Below are 21457 nucleotides of genomic sequence, written 5' to 3'. Positions count from 1 at the left end.
AATAAAATGTGTTATACTGAATGTTTTCTCAAATCTTTATTTCATGCTGCTCAGCTCCGCTTTCTCTATACCAGGGGCGGTGAACCTCCAGCCCCCAGGCTGATTCTAGGAAATCAGTGTTTTGGGCACTGGCCCTTTTAGTTCCTTCCTACACTGCTAGCACACGTATGCAGTATACACTACTGAACGCTGTGGCACATTCAATAAAGGATTACGTCCTGATGCTAGCTAGTGCTACTGTCAGGACACTTGTGGGCCCAGTTAGCATGCTCTGGAGCATAAAATGATGTAGCGAAGTATTTGTACTGTCTGCTCAGTGATGTATGCCCATCCCCCCCCTCCACTGCCTCCCATGTGACATGTGTGCATCAGCCCCAGTCTCCCATGTGAAGCAAATAGAGAAAAATTGTCATCAGCAATCGAAGGGAAATAATGCTGCTTGTTTCGCACAACCATTCTTTTCAAATTAGCTCAAGCTCAGTGAGACTGGATGGATAGTGTCTGAAAACAGCAATTGTCAAGTCTTGCCACAGATGTTTAATGGAATTAAGGTCTGGACTTTGACTGGGCAATTCAAACATATGAATATGCCTTGATCTAAACCATTCCATTGGAACTCTCACGGTATGTTTAGGTTCCTTGTCCTGCTGAAAGGTGAACCCGTCTCAAGTCTTTTGCAGTCTCTAACAGGTTTTTCTCCAGGATTGCCCTATATTTAGCTCCATCCATCTTCCTCTGAACTCTGACCTGCTTCCCTAACCCTGATGAAGAAAAGCGACCCCACAACATGATGCTGCCACCACCATGTTTGATGGTGGGAATGGTGTTTTCAGGGTGAATTGCAGTGTTAGTTTTCTGCCATACATAGCGTTTTGCATTTAGCCCAAAAAGTTCTACTTTGGTCTCCTCTAACCAGAGCACCTTCTCCTACATGCTTGCTTTGTGCCCTCTATGGCTTTCTGCAAATGGGACTTCTTATGGCTTGCTTAAAAAAATAGCTTTCTTGCAACTCTTCCATAAAAGCCAAATTCATGGAGTATATGACTAAAGGTACCGTCACATTAAGCGACGCTGCAGCGATATCGACAACGATGCCGATCGCTGCAGCGTCGCTGTGTGGTCGCTGGAGAGCTGTCACACAGACAGCTCTCCAGCGACCAACGATGCCGAAGTCCCCGGGTAACCAGGGTAAACATCGGGTTACTAAGCGCAGGGCCGCGCTTAGTAACCCGATGTTTACCCTGGTTACCAGTGTAAATGTAAAAAAAACCAAACACTACATACTTACATTCCGGCGCTGTGCTTCTCTGCACTGTGTAAGCGCCGGCCCTAAAGCACAGCGGTGACGTCACCGCTGTGCTTTGCTTTACGGCCGGCCGGCGCTGACACAGTGCAGGAAGCTCTGAGCAGCAGCGCGGATGCCGGGGGACGTGACAGACATCAGAGGGTGAGTATGTAGTTTGTTTTTTTTTACTTTTACAATGGTAACCAGGGTAAATATCGGGTTACTAAGCACGGCCCTGCGCTTAGTAACACGATATTTACCCTGGTTACCATTGTAAAACATTGCTGGCATCGTTGCTTTTGCTGTCAAACACGACGATACACGCCGATCTAACGACCAAATAAAGTTCTGGACTTTCAGCAACGACCAGCGATATCACAGCAGGATCCAGATTGCTGCTGCGTGTCAAACACAACGATATCGCTATCCAGGACGCTGCAACGTCACGGATCGCTATCGTTGCAAAGTCGTTTAGTGTGAAGGTACCCTAAGGCTACTTTCACACTGGTGTTTTTTGTCCTCCGTCGCAATGCGTCGTTTTGGTCAAAAACCGCATCCTGCAAAAGTGCTTGCAGGATGCGTTTTTTGTCCATAGACTAACATTAACGACGCATTGTGACGAATTGACACACGTCGCAACCGTCATGCGACGGTTGCGCCGTGTTGTGGCAGACCGTCGGCTGCAAAAAACGTTACATGTAACGTTTTTTGCTGCAGACGGTCCGCTTTTTCCGACCGCGCATGCGCGGCCGGAACTCCGCCCCCACCTCCCCACACTTCCCCGCACCTCACAATGGGGCAGCGGATGCGCTGGAAAAATGCATCCGCTGCCCCCGTTGTGCGGCGTATTCAACGCTAGCGTCGGTAACCTCGGCCCGACGCACTGCGACGGGCCGAGCCCGACGCTAGTGTGAAAGTAGCCTAATAGTTGTCCTGTGGACAGATTCTCCCACCTGAGCTGTAGATCTCAGCAGCTTCTTTGGAGTGACCATAAGCCCCCTGGCTGCTTTTCTAATTAGTGTTCTTGCTTGGGATGTCAATGTAGGAGGACGGCCATATCTTGGTAGGTTTGAACTGTGCTCTGTGAGATGTTTGTAGCTAGGGTTATTTTTTTTTTTTTATAACCTAACCCTGCTTTACTCATATCAACAACTTTGTCCCTGACCTGTCTGGTGTATTCCTTGGTTTTATTTATGCTGTTTGATCTATAATTTATCAAGCAAACCTCTGAGGCCTTCACTGAACAGCTGTAGTTATATTGAGAATAAACTACACACAGGTAGACTACATTTACTAATTTTGTGACTTCGGGAGGCAATTAGTCACTTGGGATTTTATTTAGGGGTATTAGACTACAGACGGCTAAATACAAATGCATGTCACAATTTTCAGATTCATATTATGAATATGCAGCGCCCCAGAGTCCTGGTCGTTGCAGTACTGTGGCTCCGCCACTATGGGGAGCCATGGTGCGTTCGATGGCACTGAAGGAGTTCGTCTGATCAGGTATCACAGACACCAATACATTTCACCGCAGGGCCTCCGGGGGGAGCTAAGGGTTCTATTCATTAGGCCACTCCCCACCATAGTGGGTAAACTGGGGGTCAGGCAGGAAGTTAGGGGAGTAAGCTGACTGGATTGAACGAAGCAACACCTAGTGGCAGAGGGTGTCGCGGAGTAAGAGACAGTAGAGTCTCTGGCAGGGGTGGGATCCTGACAGAGGCTTGGCAACGAGAAAGAACGAAAAGGGACCGCGCCTGCTCCGGGTAGCGGCGGTGCCCAAGAAAGGACTAGAAGCGAGATAGATTGTGCTGAGTGAGAAACGAGATCAAGCGATAGGAGAATACCAGTAGGGGTCGTGCTGTAAGACCGGAGCAACATCCTACTGAGGCGCATTACCGGTGGCCGGAACGCCGAGGGAGTGGAATAGCATACAGCTTCAAGCCATACTCCAAACAGCGGCAGGACAGTCAGTCTCAGGCGGGCTGTCTAACACATATCACCTATGAAGTCTTGGGAGGCAATTGCGGGAGAGGGGCGTCTCTAGGGTCCCGGAAGAACTCCAGGCCTATCCGACAAACGGGTGCCGTTCTAACTGTAACATCAGGAAGGGACGGAAGATTAGAAGAACATCATTTAATCGAGTTGTGAGGGAACTTAAGAAACAGACACAACGGTTGTGGGGTACTTTCCGTAAGCATAGCAGGGAAGGACTACAACACATAGCGCTAAGAAGGAAGGCACCGATTTCCACCTGTGAAGTGAACTCTGAAGGTGCCATTGGACCGGCCGGGCTTGCGCAGCCTGGTGAACCGTATTCTGGACTGAGGACTCAGAGATCTCCAGTAAAGAGGTAAAGAGACTGCAACCTGGTGTCCTCGTTATTTACTGCGACCTGCACCCCACAACTGCACCGTTACAACACCATTATTTGCACCGGACGTCCCCCACTGACAGACAGGGCCACGGACCGGGTCTAGCCACTGTGACAACCCCAAGACTGAGACTCAGAGGCCCGGCTCCGGGTACCCCTCGGCCCTGTGGCGGTGTGGGGGCGCTCCAACTTGGCGTCACGAACAGGATCTACTTAAGCCTGAATAATCGGGTCATGTGTGCCTAGAGACTGTGATTTATTGTGCTTGGACTGTACTTTATTGAAAAGACTGTGCTGTGCCATTTGCCGCCAAAATCCGCCGCCATTGCAGCGCTGAGGAGAGCGCAGGAAAAGAAGAGGGGCGTGGAGTGGGCGTAGACAAGCTGGAGAGCACGAACCACAATGGCCGCCCAGTCTAAATATTTCTGCACCGTGAGGACGTGTCCGTCAGCAGCAGAGATCCGCCTCCTGATCCTTAATGGTGGGCGGAGACCGAGAAGACGACACCGCCCACGAAGGAGAGAGCGGGAAACAGACCAGGAAGTGACCCATGTGGAGGACGCCATGGCCAGCAGCTCTGAGGCCGAAAGCGGGGTGGAAGCAGATGTCTCCCCTGACTACCCGGATGAGCGTGCCGGCCGGTTCTCCATGGACAACACCAGATTCCTGAGGACCGAAATGGAAGACTTATATAACCAGCTCCTCCAATTGAATGTGAAGGTCCAGGCTCCGCACCCGGTGGTGCCGGCAGAGGGTTCCCGGACATCGGAGTTCTCACCGGAAGAACCAGCGGGACCTGTCGCGGAAAGTGAACTCGTACCGGTTGGTGAGTCCGCCGATCCTGCCCCGCCAGCAGAGGGTGTGTTAGTGGGTCCCGTAGCAGCACCACCTCTCCTGGGAACCCATAGACTCCAGCGCCTGCTGCCCTGGGAGGAAGCCACGGGCATGGAACATCGTATGCGAGCCCCAATTACCCCTACTCCCTTGCTGTGTGAGGTCCACGCGGAGCGCACGGTGTGCCGCTGGGTGAACCCCGGATCCAATCTTATGGGGTTCCCCGGGGTGGAGACCCAGAAGGGGGAGATGGTACAGGCCCTAAGCTGGGAGGAATACCGGGTCCAGCTAGAACAACGGTGGAAGGAGGAGGAGAAAACACATCAGGCCGGGCGGGAGGCTCACCATCAAAAAGATTTGGCGGTCAAGGACCGGGCCCGCAAGGACCCCGCCACTCACCAGGCCCCGCGCAGGCAGGGCATCGTCACCACCTTTAAGCTCCGAGGAGGCTGGGGCTTTATTAAAGAACCGGGGCTATACGCGGAGGTCTTTGTTAACCGACGGGACGTCGAGTCGCACCTCAGAGAGGGCCACCCCGATCGAGACCTCTACCCGGGAGACAGCGTCATCTATACTAGGCATTTAGGGGAGAAGGGGTGGTTTGCTCTGAATGTATACAAGAAGAGGCCAATGGAACCCCCGCCCAAGGTGCCGGAAAAGCCGGCCCCTGTAGCCAAGGTGCCACCGTGTGACCGATCTGTGACCACCCTGGTCACCCCCACCTGTACGCTGATGGAAACTGTGACCCGCAGTCTGGCCACCACCACCACCACTGTAGCGGCCAAGGAGGTGTTACCTCAAGCAACCGGTGTCCCTGCTGTACCAGCACAGAGAGAGGTGGGGACACAGACCCTCATCACCGCACACGATCTGGTTGTGCAACAGACCCGAACCCATGGGGTGTACCTGGCCGCGGGAGTGAACCTGGAACCTGAACTGCCTGTACTGCAGGGGTTCACCCGCCAGGTGGCGCCTCGTGGGGAATTTTGAAAATGAATACTTTGAAAATGTATATAGTTACTGTTTCCCTGTTTACTGTTTGCTGCTAAACCCGTCCGGGGTTAACTCTTTATGGATCCCTCTACTGACACGGGAACCTTGCCGTTTGTTTATGCTATTCAAGTTTGCACAAAGTTTAAAGAACTGCAGTAATCATGGACCGTGCATGATACAAACTTTTCCCTTGTAAATAGTTTGCACCTTATTAAAGGCGCTTCCTACTGGTTTTACTCAAAGAGACTCTTTGCGAAGATACCGTACCGGAGCCTTTGCTGAGTATGGACTGGTAGCTAGAAAAGACGCGCTACCTCACAGAGACCTGGCCCCTCTTAAAGGGGATGTTTATTTGTTGATAATGCTTTAAGGCCAATAGCTATAATGCTGATAAAGAAAAGTGATGATAACATTCACATGTAAAAGTTATGTGTATGCAATTAGTTAAATGTAAAGAAATGCTGATGATGATGTTTTCGGAAAGAAGAAAGTGAAAGGTAATAGAAGGATGCAGTGGACCCGTAGAGGTAGACGTGGTGTCCAGCATGCATAGTAGAGAGCAAGTTTAACGTTATGAAAAGAAGATAGTTAATAATGTTGGTAAGAAAAAGAAGGGGGGGATAGAAGGTAGACCCTGCGTTCCCCATTGAAAGTTAATAATGTGTTACTAAGGACAGAAAGTGAACCCGTAGGGGTTAGTGAATGAGTCCTTCTAGGAGCCAAGTAGAGCCGGCTCAGTGTTCTCAAACTGAAAGAAAAAGTTATGTTCTATACTGTGTATAGTAGTTGAAAAGGCAGTAGGCCCTGGCTGAACGGGGCGGTCCTGTAGCAGAAAGGAGAGGCAGTAGGTCTGGTGCCGATAGGACAGGCGGTCCTGCAGATCCAAAGTAGGAGAATGAAAAAGTTAAAGTGCCTTATAATGTGATTATAGGAAGGTCTTTAGTGGATTTAGAGTGTGAGTCCTTAAAGGCAATGTTAAATTATTGTTCAACAATTTTGCACTTAGTAGAATACCCGGTTGGGTAACAGGAGTTATTTATAGCCTGTAATTTATAATGTTAACCATGTTTGTAACGTTTAAGTGTCCTCACCTCCCATAAAGGGAAGCCTGTTCAAGTATACTTATTGTTTTGCACTCAACAAAATTGTATGTCTTTTTGCTAACTTGTATTGTTGTTTTCTTCCCAGTCCCGGAGTACTGTGTTTAACCAGGGGGGAGTGCAGCGCCCCAGAGTCCTGGTCGTTGCAGTACTGTGGCTCCGCCACTATGGGGAGCCATGGTGCGTTCGATGGCACTGAAGGAGTTCGTCTGATCAGGTATCACAGACACCAATACATTTCACCGCAGGGCCTCCGGGGGGAGCTAAGGGTTCTATTCATTAGGCCACTCCCCACCATAGTGGGTAAACTGGGGGTCAGGCAGGAAGTTAGGGGAGTAAGCTGACTGGATTGAACGAAGCAACACCTAGTGGCAGAGGGTGTCGCGGAGTAAGAGACAGTAGGGTCTCTGGCAGGGGTGGGATCCTGACAGAGGCTTGGCAACGAGAAAGAACGAAAAGGGACCGCGCCTGCTCCGGGTAGCGGCGGTGCCCAAGAAAGGACTAGAAGCGAGATAAATTGTGCTGAGTGAGAAACGAGATCAAGCGATAGGAGAATACCAGTAGGGGTCGTGCTGTAAGACCGGAGCAACATCCTACTGAGGCGCATTACCGGTGGCCGGAACGCCGAGGGAGTGGAATAGCATACAGCTTCAAGCCATACTCCAAACAGCGGCAGGACAGTCAGTCTCAGGCGGGCTGTCTAACACATATCACCTATGAAGTCTTGGGAGGCAATTGCGGGAGAGGGGCGTCTCTAGGGTCCCGGAAGAACTCCAGGCCTATCCGACAAACGGGTGCCGTTCTAACTGTAACATCAGGAAGGGACGGAAGATTAGAAGAACATCATTTAATCGAGTTGTGAGGGAACTTAAGAAACAGACACAACGGTTGTGGGGTACTTTCCGTAAGCATAGCAGGGAAGGACTACAACACATAGCGCTAAGAAGGAAGGCACCGATTTCCACCTGTGAAGTGAACTCTGAAGGTGCCATTGGACCGGCCGGGCTTGCGCAGCCTGGTGAACCGTATTCTGGACTGAGGACTCAGAGATCTCCAGTAAAGAGGTAAAGAGACTGCAACCTGGTGTCCTCGTTATTTACCGCGACCTGCACCCCACAACTGCACCGTTACAACACCATTATTTGCACCGGACGTCCCCCACTGACAGACAGGGCCACGGACCGGGTCTAGCCACTGTGACAACCCCAAGACTGAGACTCAGAGGCCCGGCTCCGGGTACCCCTCGGCCCTGTGGCGGTGTGGGGGCGCTCCAAATACTTTTTCAAAGCAGCAGTATTGCTGTCTCCCATGTGATGTATATAGAGCAATCTCTGTATCTCCTATGTGATATATACTGCATATCTTCCACTTCTTGAGTTCTATAAATGTAACGTGAGCAGTGATGAATTTCCCACTGTGAGATGTGCAGTATAATATGCATTTGTGTTTGGATCCACTTGCTGCTGTGATGAGTTCATTACAAAATTTATTGCAAATGATAAACTGTGTTCCAGACTGACGCAAACCTAGAAAAGCAGTTGTGAGTAGTAACATCATCATTACTGGAGTGCCCCCAGTAGGGCCGTGGGGTACTCGGTACCGAGTCCTTCGGTTCTCGGCGGGGATGTCACGGTGGCTGACCCGGTCCGTGGCCCTAGGGAACGTCCGTTGTAAATGGGGGAAAGGTCTTTAAAGGGATAATGTTCGTGACGCCACCTGTGGTATTCGGTCAGGGTGACCGACGCTGCTTAGGGGTTCGCTGGGGTGATGTGATGGCAGCTAGATGGTATACCTTCCCACAGGTGAAGTGTATCCCCAGGGTTTCCCAGAGTGTAGATGGTGGATGGTGTGAGGCGCAGTGAAGAACGAGGACACAAGGTTGCAGTCTCTTTACCTTTACTGAAGGCTTCAGCATCCACAGTCCAGGGCACCGACCAAAGGGTAGGCAGAGTCCGGCCGGTCTGAAGGCAAATCCAGAGTCCCCTTATCCAGGTGGAAATCAGTAGCCTTCCTCTAGCGTCTGGGTGTTGTAGTACCTCCCTGCTGAGCTTCTCGGTAAGGTCCTCACAACTGCTGATGTTGGTGTTTTAGATGTTATTTCTCTTTCTCTCTGTCCCCCTGATGGATAGGATAGGACAAACCCCTATGACTGATGGCCAGAGGCTTTTTACAGGGACTCTAGCACGCCCCAGCCCCCACAAGTTGCCACCGTGCCTCCTGGGTATAAGGTCGGGCAGCTAACGTGGAATTAACTGTCCTGCCGGTCTCTGAAGTAAAGCGTAGAGATCCTTACTCCCTCGGTGTTCCGGCTACCGGATTCCTGCGCCTCAGAAAGGAGGCAGCCTTTTGCAAGGCAGAACGCCTTCTGGATTCCTCTCCTTTTGCTATGACTTCGTTTCTCACCCTCCGCAATACAATTCCCTTCTAATGACTCTACTTTAGGATGCTGCCGCACGTGGGGCAGGCGCAGCTCTGTGGCCTTCTGTCTAGGTCTCTGACAGGATCCCACCCCTGTCAGGGACCCACTACCTGAGAGGAGCTCAGATAGCAGCTTACTGGGTGAAGCCCAGCTCGCTTCTGCCTAACTTCCTGTCCAGACTACCAGTTTTACCTAATTGTGAGGAGTGCCCTAATAGATAGGAGCATAGCTCCCCCTGGTGGACTGGAGTGTGAAGTGTGTTGTGTTGTATGTGATACCTGGTAAAGAGATCTCCTTTATTGCCCTCAAACGTAATATCACTCCCCCTGGTGGAAGAATGACATTACTGCAACGACCAGGACTCTGGGGCGCTGCAATTACCACCTAACATCAAATAGATCACCATAAAGAAGCAGCTCCAGCAATCTCATTAGGGATGAGTCAGAGGCATAGCTGGGAGTTCAGCTTAGGGGGAGCAAAACATCTGAGTGAACCCCTAACCCAGTGATTATGAATCTATGGCACTTGTGACAAAAGTGGCACTCAGAATCATCTCTGTCAGCACGCACGCCTGTCTCCCCAGCACTGTGACCTTTTTTGGGGATTTGGAAATTATCTGAGCCGGCTGACAGCAGCTGCAGAAAAGGTGCAGCACACCAGTTATCTTCAAATGAATTTTATTCTCGTCTTTTAGACTTGAGTATAATGGAAGCCCTGATGCCGGGACTTCCGGGCCAGGGTGACGTCAGCAGCACGATCAAGTCATCTGATCATGCTTCAGATGTCGCCCGCCAGCGCCACAGAGGTGCAAATAGCGTTGATGGCAAGTGCTCCAGTGGAGCTGAAGACATTGAAGATTTATTGGAGAACAGTATGGGAAGTGCGAATGTGGGCACAGAACGTGGAGCAAAGGAATGGAGAAATTTGAGGACACAGTTTGGAGTGCGAGGAGGGTTTGGTGTGGACAGTTTATGGGAAGCACGGAAGGAGATGGGTATGAACACCATATGGGGAGCGAGAGAGGGGATGGGTGCACAGTATGGGAAGATAGAAATATGAGGACACAGTTTGGGAAGTGAGGGGGGAATCTATGCAGACAGTTTGGGGGGGATGTATGTGTACACAGTATGGGGAGGGAGGTGGGTGGCTGCAGACAGTTTGGGTAGCGGTGGAATGTGTGGGGAGACAGAATGGAGAGTAAGGGGGTAAATATGTTAGCAGACAGTATTATTAGCGGGGGGATGTGAGAGGAGACAGTATGACGGAGAGGGAAAATGTATGAATTGACTATTGAAAGGAATAGTGTTATGAGACAGTATGGGGGAGAAAAGTGCAAGGGGGCACAGAATAGAGACTGGGTAGTGTGGGGGGTGGTATAGAGAGGAGGAAGCAAGAGAGGTCAGTGTAATGGCACAGCCAGAAGGGGGCAGTATGCCGTGGAAGGGGAGTGTGATGAGGGGGTACAGTATAGAGGGGCTCAGATCGTCCCCATGTAGCTTAATTACAGCATTGCTATGAGTGCCGACCACAAGGTGGCGCTCGCAGCAATCTGGCATCAACAACCATAGAGGTCTGCAGGAGACCTCTGGTTGTTATATCGACGCACCGCTGACCCCCAATCACGTGCGCACGCATTTCCGTCCGGAGACCAAAATTGAACTTTTTGGCCACAACCATAAAGGTTACATTTGGAGAGAGGTCTACAAGGCCTATGATGAAAGGAACACCATTCCTACTGTAAAGCACAGAGGTGGATGGCTGATGTTTTGGAGATGTGTGAGCAACAAAGGCACATATAACTTGGTCAAATTTGAAGGAAAGATGAATGCAGCACGTTATCAGCAAATACTGGAAGCAAATTTGCACTCATCAGCCCAGAAGCTGCACATGGGATGTACTTGGACATTTCAACATGACAACGATCCAAAACACAAGGCCAAGTCGACCTGTTATTGACTACAGCAGAACAAAATGAAGGTTCCGGAGTGGCCATCTCAGTCTCCTGACATCAATATAATTGAGCCACTCTGGGGAGATCTCAAGCGTGCAGTTCATGCTAGACAGCCCAGGAATTTAAAAGAACTGGAGGCTTTTTGCCAAGAAGAGTGGGCAGCTTTACCAACTGAGAAAAAAAGAACCTCATCCACAACTAACACAAAAGACTTCAAACTATCACTGATGTTAGAGGGAGCAATACACGGTACTAAGAAATGGGGTATGTGACCTTTTGATCAGGGTCATTTGGATGTTTTGGGTTGGCATTATGATTTAAAAAGAGAAAACAGTAGTTTGCGAATAAATGGCTTCACCCAACCACTAACCATGAGTGGAGAAAAAGTTTTGGTGTTATCATTCGTATTCTCTGAAAAAAATGCCTAGAAAGCAAAAATTCAGCCGGGGTATGTAAACTTTTGAGCACAACTGTAGTCCCGGTGTGGGGAGCAATGAGTATACCGGGGACTGTACTTTGGCTTGTAAGCAGCGCATAACGTCACTGCGATGTGCTGCTCACAAGCATAAATCAGCTGCTGACATTGAAACAAGACGCTATGAGGGAGCCCAGGAAGGTAAGTAGAATGGTTTATATTTTTTTTCTTATGTTTTTTTCTGATGTGGGCCATGCATACCAGTATGGGTTTGGGAGCCAATCATACCAGGATAAAGATGGGGCCATGCATACCAAAACGGAGATGGGGGCCATGCATACCAGGATAGGGATGCAGGGGCCAGTCATACCAGGATAAGGATGGGGCCATGCATACCAGGGTAAGGATGAGGGAGGTAGTGCACACCAGGATGAGGATGAGGGGGCCGCGCACACCAGGATAGGGATGAGGGGGCCGCGCACACCAGGATGGGGATGAGGAGGCCATGCACACCAGGATGGGGATGAGGGGGCCGTGCACACCAGGATGGGGATGAGGGGGCCCTGCACACCAGGATGGGTATGAGGGGGCCGTGCACACAAGGATGGGGATGAGGGGGCCATGCACACCAGGATGGGGATGAGGGGGCCATGTACACCAGGATGGGGATGAGGAGGCTGTGCACACAAGGATGGGGATAAGGGGACCATGCACACCAGGATAGGGATGAGGGGGCCATGCATACCTGGATTGGGAAATAAGTATTTGATCCCCTGCTGATTTTGTAAGTTTGCCCACTAAGGCTAGGTTAATTTTAACATTGAGAGATAGAATATCAAAAATAAAATCCAGAAAATCACATTGTATAAATTATATAAATGTATTTGCATTTTGCAGTGAGAAATAAGTATTTGATCCCTCTGGCAAACAAGACTTAGTACTTGGTGGCAAAACCATTGTTGGCAAGCATAGCAGTCAGACGTTTTTTGTAGTTGATGATGTTTGCGCACGTCAGGAGGAATTTTGGTCCACTCCGCTTTGCAGATCATCTCTAAATCATTAAGATTTTGAGGCTATCGCTTGGCAACTCAGAGCTTCAACTCCCTCCATAAGTTTTCTATGGGGTTAAGGTCTGGAGACTAGCTAGGCCACTCCATGACCTTAATGTGCTTCTTTTTCAGCCACTCCTTTGTTGCCTTGGCTGTATGTTTTGGGTCATTGTCTTGCTGGAAGACCCAGCCACAACCCATTATTAATGTCCTAGCGGAGGGAAGGAGGTTGTCACTCAGGATTTTATGGTACATGGCTCCATCCATTCCCCCATTGATGCAGTGAAGTAGTCCTGTGCCCATAGCAGAGAAACACCCCCAAAAAATGTTTCCACCTCCATGCTTGACAGTGGGGACGGTGTTCTTTGGGTCATAGGCAGCATTTCTCTTCCTCCAAACACGGCGAATTGAGTGAATGCCAAACACCTCTATTTTTGTCTCATCTGACCACAGCACCTTCTCCCAATCACTCATAGAATCATCTAGGTGTTCACTGACACACTTCAGATGGGCCTGCACATGTGCCTTCTTGAGCAGGGGGACTTTGCAGGCACTGCAGGATTCTAAACCTTTATGGCGTAATGTGTTACCAATGGTTTTCTTAATGACTGTGGTCCCAGCAGCCTTGAGATCATTAGCAAGTTCCCCCCGTGTAGTTTTAGGTTGATCTCTTACCTTCCTCATGATGAAGGATACCCCATGAGGTGAGATTTTGCATGGTGCCCCAGATCGATGTCGATTGACAGTCATTTTGTATTTCTTCCATTTTCTAACTATTGCACAAACAATTGTCTCCTTTTCACCCATCGTCTTGTTTATGGTTTTGTAGCCCATTCAGGCTTTATGCAGGTCTATGAACTTGTCCATAACATCCGTATAAAGCTCTTTGGTCTTGCCCATGTTGTAGAGGTTAGAGTCTTTTATAAAGGTGACTATGTAAGACAGCTGTCTTTAATGCAGGTAACGAGTTGATTAGGAGCATCTAACTGGTCTGTAGGAGCCAATACTCATAATGGTTGGTAGGGGATCAAATACTTATTTCTCACTGCAAAATGCAAATAAATTTATATAATTTATACAATGTGATTTTCTGGATTTTATTTTTGATGTTCTATCTCTCAATGTTAAAAACGGTAATTAGTCTTACCGGTAATAGTATTTCCAGGAATCCATCCTGACAGCACCATGGAGGTTGTCTTCTTATCCACAGTGGGACAGGAAACCACGAGTATAAAAGGACCCTCCCCTTACCAATCCTCAGTGATTTTCAAAGTACCACATATGGATGGATGCCAAAAAAGAATATTTTATTAAACACAAGCAAGATACAAATGTTTACATCACATAAGATCTTAGTAAATTAGCATGGGAAGGGAAACTAGCAGTGCTGTCAGGATGGATTCCTGGAAATACTATTACCGGTAAGACTAATTACCGTTTTCCAGGTCATCCACCTGACAGCACCATGGAGAAGTACCAAAGCAGACTACTTCCTAGGGTGGGAATACTGCCTGGAGTACCCTCCTGCCAAAACTTAATTGTGTTGACATTACGTCTAGTTTGTAATGTTTGGAGAATGTACTAAGATTAGACCAGGAAGCGGCATTACAAATTTGATCTGCTGAAGCCCCCCCTTTTTCTGCCCATGAGGCTGCCATTGACCTAGACGAATGTGCTCTGATATAACCCGGTGGATCCCTCCCCCGGGCTTTATAGGCCGAGATTATTGTGGATCTAATCCATCTCGCGATTGTGGATTTAGACGCCTTGTTACCCTTATTCGGGCCTCTAAACTGAACAAAAAGGTTATTATCTACCCTCCAGGGTGCTGTAATTTCTAGGTATTTAAGAACCGATTCTCTAACGTCCAGACTATGATAAAGAGACTCTTTTTGATTTCTGGGAGACTAAAAGAAAGAAGGGAGTATGACCTCCTGATTAATATTTGAATCGGAGACCACCTTCGGGAGGAAAGCTGGGTCCAGTCTCAGAACCAGCCTGTCATGAAAAATCTGTAAGTATGGATCTTGAATAGAGAGGGCCTGAAGCTCTCCCAGTCTCTTTGCGGAAGTAATGGCTACGAGGAAGGCCGTTTTTAGGGACAATTTACCTATGTCTGGGTTATCCTCCAAATCAAACTGAATTTTACATAATTCGTTAAGAACCAGATTTAAGTCCCATGGTGGGATAGTCTTCCTTATTAGAGGTTTTAGTCTTGCAACTGCCCTGGAAAATCGACTTATCCATGGGTGAGCTGATAAAGTACAGTCGTAGAAAACACTAAGGGCCGCAATTTGTACCCGTAAGGTACTGGGTCTGAGACCTGCATTAAACCCTGCCTGTAGAAAATCAAGGATTTTGGGAACATTAGGGCGGTCAGTATCGACTGTAGTTTCTCCACAGTAGCTGCAGAATTTTTTCCAGATTTTTGAGTAGATAGAAGAGGTTACTGGCTTCCTGCTTGCTTTTAATGTAGAGATCACCTCGTCCGATAAACCCTTTGCTCTTAGGACTTGCCGCTCAGGATCCAGGCTGATAGATGGAGGGATTCTGGATTCTGGTGGAGAACGGGACCTTGAAAGAGGAGATCCGTTCTTTGTGGAAGAATAACTGGTTTCTCCTTTGACATCTTTTTCAGTAAGGTAAACCAACTCCTCTTCGGCCAGTACGGCACTACAAGAAGGACTTTGGCTCCGTCTTCTGCGATCTTCCTGAGAGTTCTTGGTATTAGAGCAAGCGGCGGGAACGCATACAACAGGCCTCTCTCCCATGATTGGGAGAAGGCATCGACTCCAGCCGGGTTTTCCTGAGGGTTTAGTGAATAGAAGATGCTGGCCTTTGCGTTCTGTCTGGTTGCAAAGAGGTCTATCTCCAGGTACCCCCAATGACGACACAGGTCCCTGAAAACCACGTTGTTTAGCTCCCATTCTGTAGATAGAACCGTCCTCCTGCTCAGGAAGTCTGCTACTTGGTTGCTGGAACCTTCCAAGTGAACTGCAGAGATCGAGAGTACCGTCACTTCTGCCCACCTGAAGATTCGTTCCGCCAACTGCTGTAGAGCCCTGTGTCTCGGACCACCCTGATGTCGAAGGAACGCCACTGCTGTTGTGTTGTCCGAGAGCACCTTTACGTGCCTGTTCTTCACCAAGGCCTGCGCTGAAGATAGGACCTTCCAGACTGCGAGCAGCTCTCTGAAGTTTGAGGACCGCGTGCTGTTTTCTCGGGTCCACAGACCCTGGTAATACCTTCCCTGGACGTGGCCTCCCCAGCCTTGCTGACTTGCGTCCGTGGTAATTATTACTTCGGGAGTATGACTCCAAGGTACTCCCCGCCTGAGGTTTTTGGGATCTGTCCACCAACGCAACGAGGTTTTCACCTGGTTTGGCAGCTGTATCACCTTGTCTAAGGATCCCTGTCTTCTGTCCCAGGATGAGAGAATCGCCTGTTGAAGCTGTCGGGAGTGAAACTGACTCCAATTTACGCAAGGTATGCAGGCCGTCATCAGTCCTAGGATCTTCATAGCATCTCTGATGGAAACTCTGCTCTTCGCGAAAAGATGAATCTTGCTTATTATGCCTCGCAGTTTTTCCTCCGGCAGAAAGGACATTCTGACGTCTGAGTCTAACATGACTCCGAGGAATTTTATCCTCCGTTTGGGTACTAGATCGGATTTTTTCCAGTTTATGATCCACCCCAAATTCTGCAGTGTGGAGATTACGAACTGACAGTCGGTCCTGAGTTGATTTACCGTGTCTGCGACCACTAGGAAGTCGTCCAGATACGGAATGACTAAGATATCTCGATTTCTTAGGTAGGCTACTACCTCTATCATAATCTTCGTAAAAACTCTTGGCGCTGAAGCTAGACCGAACGGCAGACAACGAAACTGGTAATGAAGGACTTTTCCTCCTTTTTCTACTGCAAACCTCAGATATTTTTGGTGGTTTAGGCAGATAGGAACGTGGTAATACGCACTCTTTAAGTCTAGAGTGCACATAACCACTCCCCTGTCCAGGAGGGGAATCGTAGATTTTATCGATTCCATTTTGAATCGTTTGTATACTACCCAAGAGTTTAGGTGTTTGAGATTTATGATAGTTCTTGACTCCCCCGAAGGTTTTATTATAGAGAATAGGCTTGAATAAAATCCCTGTCCTATCTCTTGGGGAGGTACAGGGACGATCGCAGCTGTTTTTAGCAGATCCTGAATATCTACCCACATGGGCGATGTTGCGGTGAGATGGGGGCTGGAGATCAGGAATTTTTGTAGGGGAGGAGAAGAGAACTCGATCCTGTAACCCTGAGCAACTAGTTGTAACACCCATGGGCTTGTAGTGATCTTTTGCCAGCCTCCCGAAAACCTGGTTAAACGCCCCCCCACTCTGGTGGCGTCATTTTCTGTGGTAACTCGGTGTTGAACCTGAAAAGGTGGATTCTTTATTTTTGGTTCTAGATTCTCCACCCTTTGGGTAACTCCACCTGCCTTGTTTCCCTTTCCCCCTATAGTCACTTTTTTGATTAAAACGTGGTCTCCGAAAGGGCTGAAACTTTCTGCGTTTGTCCTCTGGGAACCCCTTTTTATCATCTGACGCTTTCTCTAAGATGTCATCTAGTACCGGACCGAATACTCTTCCCCCTGAAAATGGTATGGCGCAGAGCTTATTTTTGGAATGTACGTCCCCGGACCAGTTCTTGAGCCAGATGGCTCTTCTGGCCGCGTTTGATAGGGATTGATTCCTGGCCGTAAATCTTACTGTTTCTGCCGACGCGTCTGCTAAGAAATCTGTACCCATTTTAAGGAGGGGAAGGGATTTTAATATTGTTTCTCTAGGGGTTTTAGAGGAAAGCTGGTCCGCTAGGTCGTCCACCCATAGGTGCATAGACCGTGCTACTGAGGTTGCTGCCATGTTCGCACGCATTACAGCTGCTGAGCTCTCCCAGGCTCGTTTTAGGAGACTGTCTGCCTTCCTATCCATAGCCTCCTTTAAGTTAGATGAGTCCTCAAAGGGTATTGCAGTTCTTTTGGAGACTCTGGCTAAGGGAATGTCTATTTTAGGGACATCCTCCCAGTCTTTGACCTCCGCTGGATCAAAAGGGAGGCGTAGCTTAAAGTCTTTAGGAATGATTAGGCGTTTTTCCGCCTCCTCCCATTCCTCCAGAATCATTCCACGAATATGAGCGTTGACGGGAAAAACTTTTGAGGTCTGGGCTCGTAATCCGCCAAACATTTCATCTTGGATTGAACAAGAGGCTGGCGGCTCTTCAATTTGCATGGTGTGCCTTACTGCGCCCAGGAGCTCGACCGTGTCCGCAGAGGAAAATAAGTATTTTTTCCCCCTGCCGGGAGGGTCTTTAAACTCTTCATTCTCCAGCTCTGAATCGGACAAGGCCCCTTCAGACGTAGAGTCCGAATCCCTCATTCTCTTCTTATCTGGTTGTGATGGTTGAGGGGTCATCAAGCCAGAGACTGACGCCTGTACCTCCTCCCTGATAATAGCCCGCATGTTAGACATGAGAGAGGCCTGCTCTTCGCCCAGTATGCGGTTAGTGCAGGGCTCACACAGGGGTTTCTGCCATGTGTCCTTTAGTTTAGTGGAGCATAAAGGGCACTTCTTACATCTCCCTTTCTTAGCTGCGGCGGTGGAGGCTACCTATAATAACAGAAGCGGCCCTGTTTTAGAAGGAGGTAGAAACAGCCGGGAGGTAGGCATTAACAGTTGCCCTCTGCAGGGGGACTTACGTGCGCCTGATTATCACCCTCTATCCTGGCGGAATCCTCCATCTCGGATATTGCAGGATAGGGGTCTACCTACTCCCATTACCTTATATCCTTTCCTGGCGTTGGAGCGCTCGTGGAGCGCTCGCCGGCATGCCCCGGAAGTGCTCCGACTCCGTAACCGGAAACAGACGCCGACCCCGCCTGACTCAACCCGGAAGCGGCTACTCCGGACTTCAGCGTGCGGCGCCGCTCAGGTGATGCGGTGCTGCGGTGAGCCGCCTGACCGCCTCATGTCACAGGGCGGATCGGAGAAGTTTCAGCGTGCACGGACGAGAGCCCCCCCTGGGAGGAACGTCCGGCAACCCCAGGAGCAGCGCTACACTGGGTAGGCTGAGGGACCCTGTGTCGGGTTTCAGCGCACAGGGTTCTTGTAGCGGGAAGGGTAAAAAGGGCCTAGACCCCCCGATCCACACTCCCCACGGAGCTTGCCGGAGTCTCGCAGTTCCTATCCAAAGTGGGACAGGAAAAACACTGAGGATTGGTAAGGGGAGGGTCCTTTTATACTCGTGGTTTCCTGTCCCACTGTGGATAAGAAGACAACCTCCATGGTGCTGTCAGGTGGATGACCTGGAAATTAACCTAACCGGACTGTTCATGTCTTTGTCAGTGGGCAAACTTACAAAATCAGCAAAGGATCAAATACGTACGGTATTTTTCGCTTTGTAAGACGCACTTTTATTTCTCCCAAATTGGGGGGGAAATGGACGTACATCTTACAATCAGAATAATGAAAAAAAATAGGGAAAAAAGTGAAAAAAATATTTCTTACTGAGGGGCTGGCGGAGACCTAAAGAAGAGGAGGGAGAGAAGCATGATTCTCCTCCTCCTCTGCAGGCATAGATATTGATTGGTGGAGGGAACTGTTGCTGAGCTGCCTCCACCAATCAGATATCTATCCCTGCACAATGTATAGTGTTAGGGTACTGTCACACAGTACCATTTTGATCGCTACGACGGTACGATTCGTGACGTTCTAGCGATATCGTTACGATATCGCAGTGTCTGACACGCAGCAGCGATCAGGGATCCTGCTGAGAATCGTACGTCGTAGCAGATCGTATGGAACTTTCTTTCGTCGCTTGATCACCCGCTGACATCGCTGGATCGTTGTGTGTGACAGCGATCCAGCGATGTGTTCGCTTGTAACCAGGGTAAACATCGGGTAACTAAGCGCAGGGCCGCGCTTAGTAACCCGATGTTTACCCTGGTTACAAGCGTAAACGTAAAAAAAACAAACAGTACATACTTACATTCCGGTGTCTGTCCTCCGGCGTCTCAGCTTCTCTGCACTGTGAGCGCCGGCCGGAAAGCGAGCACAGCAGTGACGCGGTGACGTCACCGCTGTGCTTTCCGGCTATGGCGCTTACACAGTGGAGAGAAGCAGAACGCCGGGGACAGACACCAGAATGTAAGTATGTACTGTTTGTTTTTTTTACGTTTACGCTGGTAACCAGGGTAAACATCGGGTTACTAAGCGCGGCCCTGCGCTTAGTTACCCGATGTTTACCCTGGTTACCGGGGACTTCGGCATCGCTCCAGCGCCGTGATTGCAACGTGTGACCGCAGTCTACGACGCTGGAGCGATATTCATACGATCGCTGCGACGTCACGGATCGTGCCGTCGTAGCGATTAAAATGGTACTGTGTGACGGTACCCTAACACTTCTTATTTACACTAGTCCGAGATCCTTGGGAGAGGTGAGCACACATTGAGGGTATGTGCACACGTTCAGGATTTTTCGCGTTTTTTGCATGTTTTTCGCAATAAAAACGCTATAAAAACGCATAAAAAAATGCTTAGATATGCATCCTTTCATTTAGAATGCATTCCGCAATTTTTGTGCACATGATGCATTTTTTTCCGCAAAAAAAAACACATTGTGGGAAAAGAAGCATCATGTTAATTATTTTTGTGGATTTTTTGCGGATTCCCCAATTTTTTGGAGTGTCAGGGAAAAAACGCAAAAAATCCGCTTAAAATCCGCAAAAAAACGCGTCAAATCCGTGCAAAAAATGCTTGCAGAATTCTTGCGGAAAACCTCAGGTTTATCTCAGGAAAATTCTGCATGCATTCCGGACGTGTGCACATACCCTGAAGGGAAGCACAACCCCCATCATCCTACAGAATATACTGTATCAATAGGTGTATTCTGACGGATAATGGGGGTTGTAGCCATATTTGGTGCAACAGATCCCCCATAACAGTGCATCATCAGCAGATCCCCCATAACAGTGCGTCACAGATCCCCATAACAGTGCATCATCTGCAGATCCCCCATAACACTGAGTCATGTTCAGAACATCCATTAAATGTGTACCCTGCAGATTCCCCATAACATAATATTCTATGTTAAAATAATATTTTGTTATTTAATTAAAGGTTTTTGCATACTATTTGGCTCAAAATATTTTTTCTTTATTTTCCTCCTCTAAAACCTATGTGCGTCTCATAATCAGGTGCATCTTTTAAAGCGAAAAATACACTATTTCCTCCACTGTATATCAGGATAGGGGATATTAATACAGAATTGACCACATTTTTTGCTTCAATTTTTTTTTCTAATTTCCACATCTAAAACTTAAGTGCGTCTTATGGTCTGGTGCGACTTATAGTCTAAAAAATACGGTATTCTTCTGCATACTATAGAAATCTTCTGATGACGTCTTCTCAGGTGTACATTGTTTACACCAGGGGTCTTCAAACTACAGTCTGCGGGCCACATGAGGCTTGCCGAGGACATTTATCCAGCCCCTGGGCCTGGTTGGCATTGAACTTCACTACAGTTCAATGCTGGCGGGCCCTGTAGTCGAGGGCGGAAAGACGAGGCGGCGAGGAAAGGCGATGCATGGCCCTCCGTATGCAGTACAGACCACGTGATTGTCATCACGCCGCCTGCCTATTGGGGACCTGTGCTACCTATTGGGGACTATGCTGCCTAATGGGGACTGTGCTGCCAATTGGGGACCTGTGCTGCCTAATGGGGACCTGTGCTGCCTATTGGGGGCTATGCTGCTTACTGGGGACCTGTGCTGCATATTGGGGACTATGCTGCCTATTGGGGACCTGTGCTGCCTATTGGGGACTATGCTGCCTGTTGGGGACTATGTTGCCTATTGGGGACCTATGCTGCCTATTGGGGACATTTACCTGCCTATTGGGGACTCTCGCACCACACCAGTCTGAGCCTGAGGTATATTGACTGGCAAAGCTGCATTGATGGGCACTGATCAGACTGCATTGATGGGCAGTGAAGTCTG

Source organism: Ranitomeya variabilis, chromosome 4 (assembly GCF_051348905.1).
Source record: "Ranitomeya variabilis isolate aRanVar5 chromosome 4, aRanVar5.hap1, whole genome shotgun sequence".
Classification (NCBI taxonomy): Eukaryota; Metazoa; Chordata; class Amphibia; order Anura; family Dendrobatidae; genus Ranitomeya; species Ranitomeya variabilis.
Note: the sequence above shows the minus strand (reverse complement) of the source record.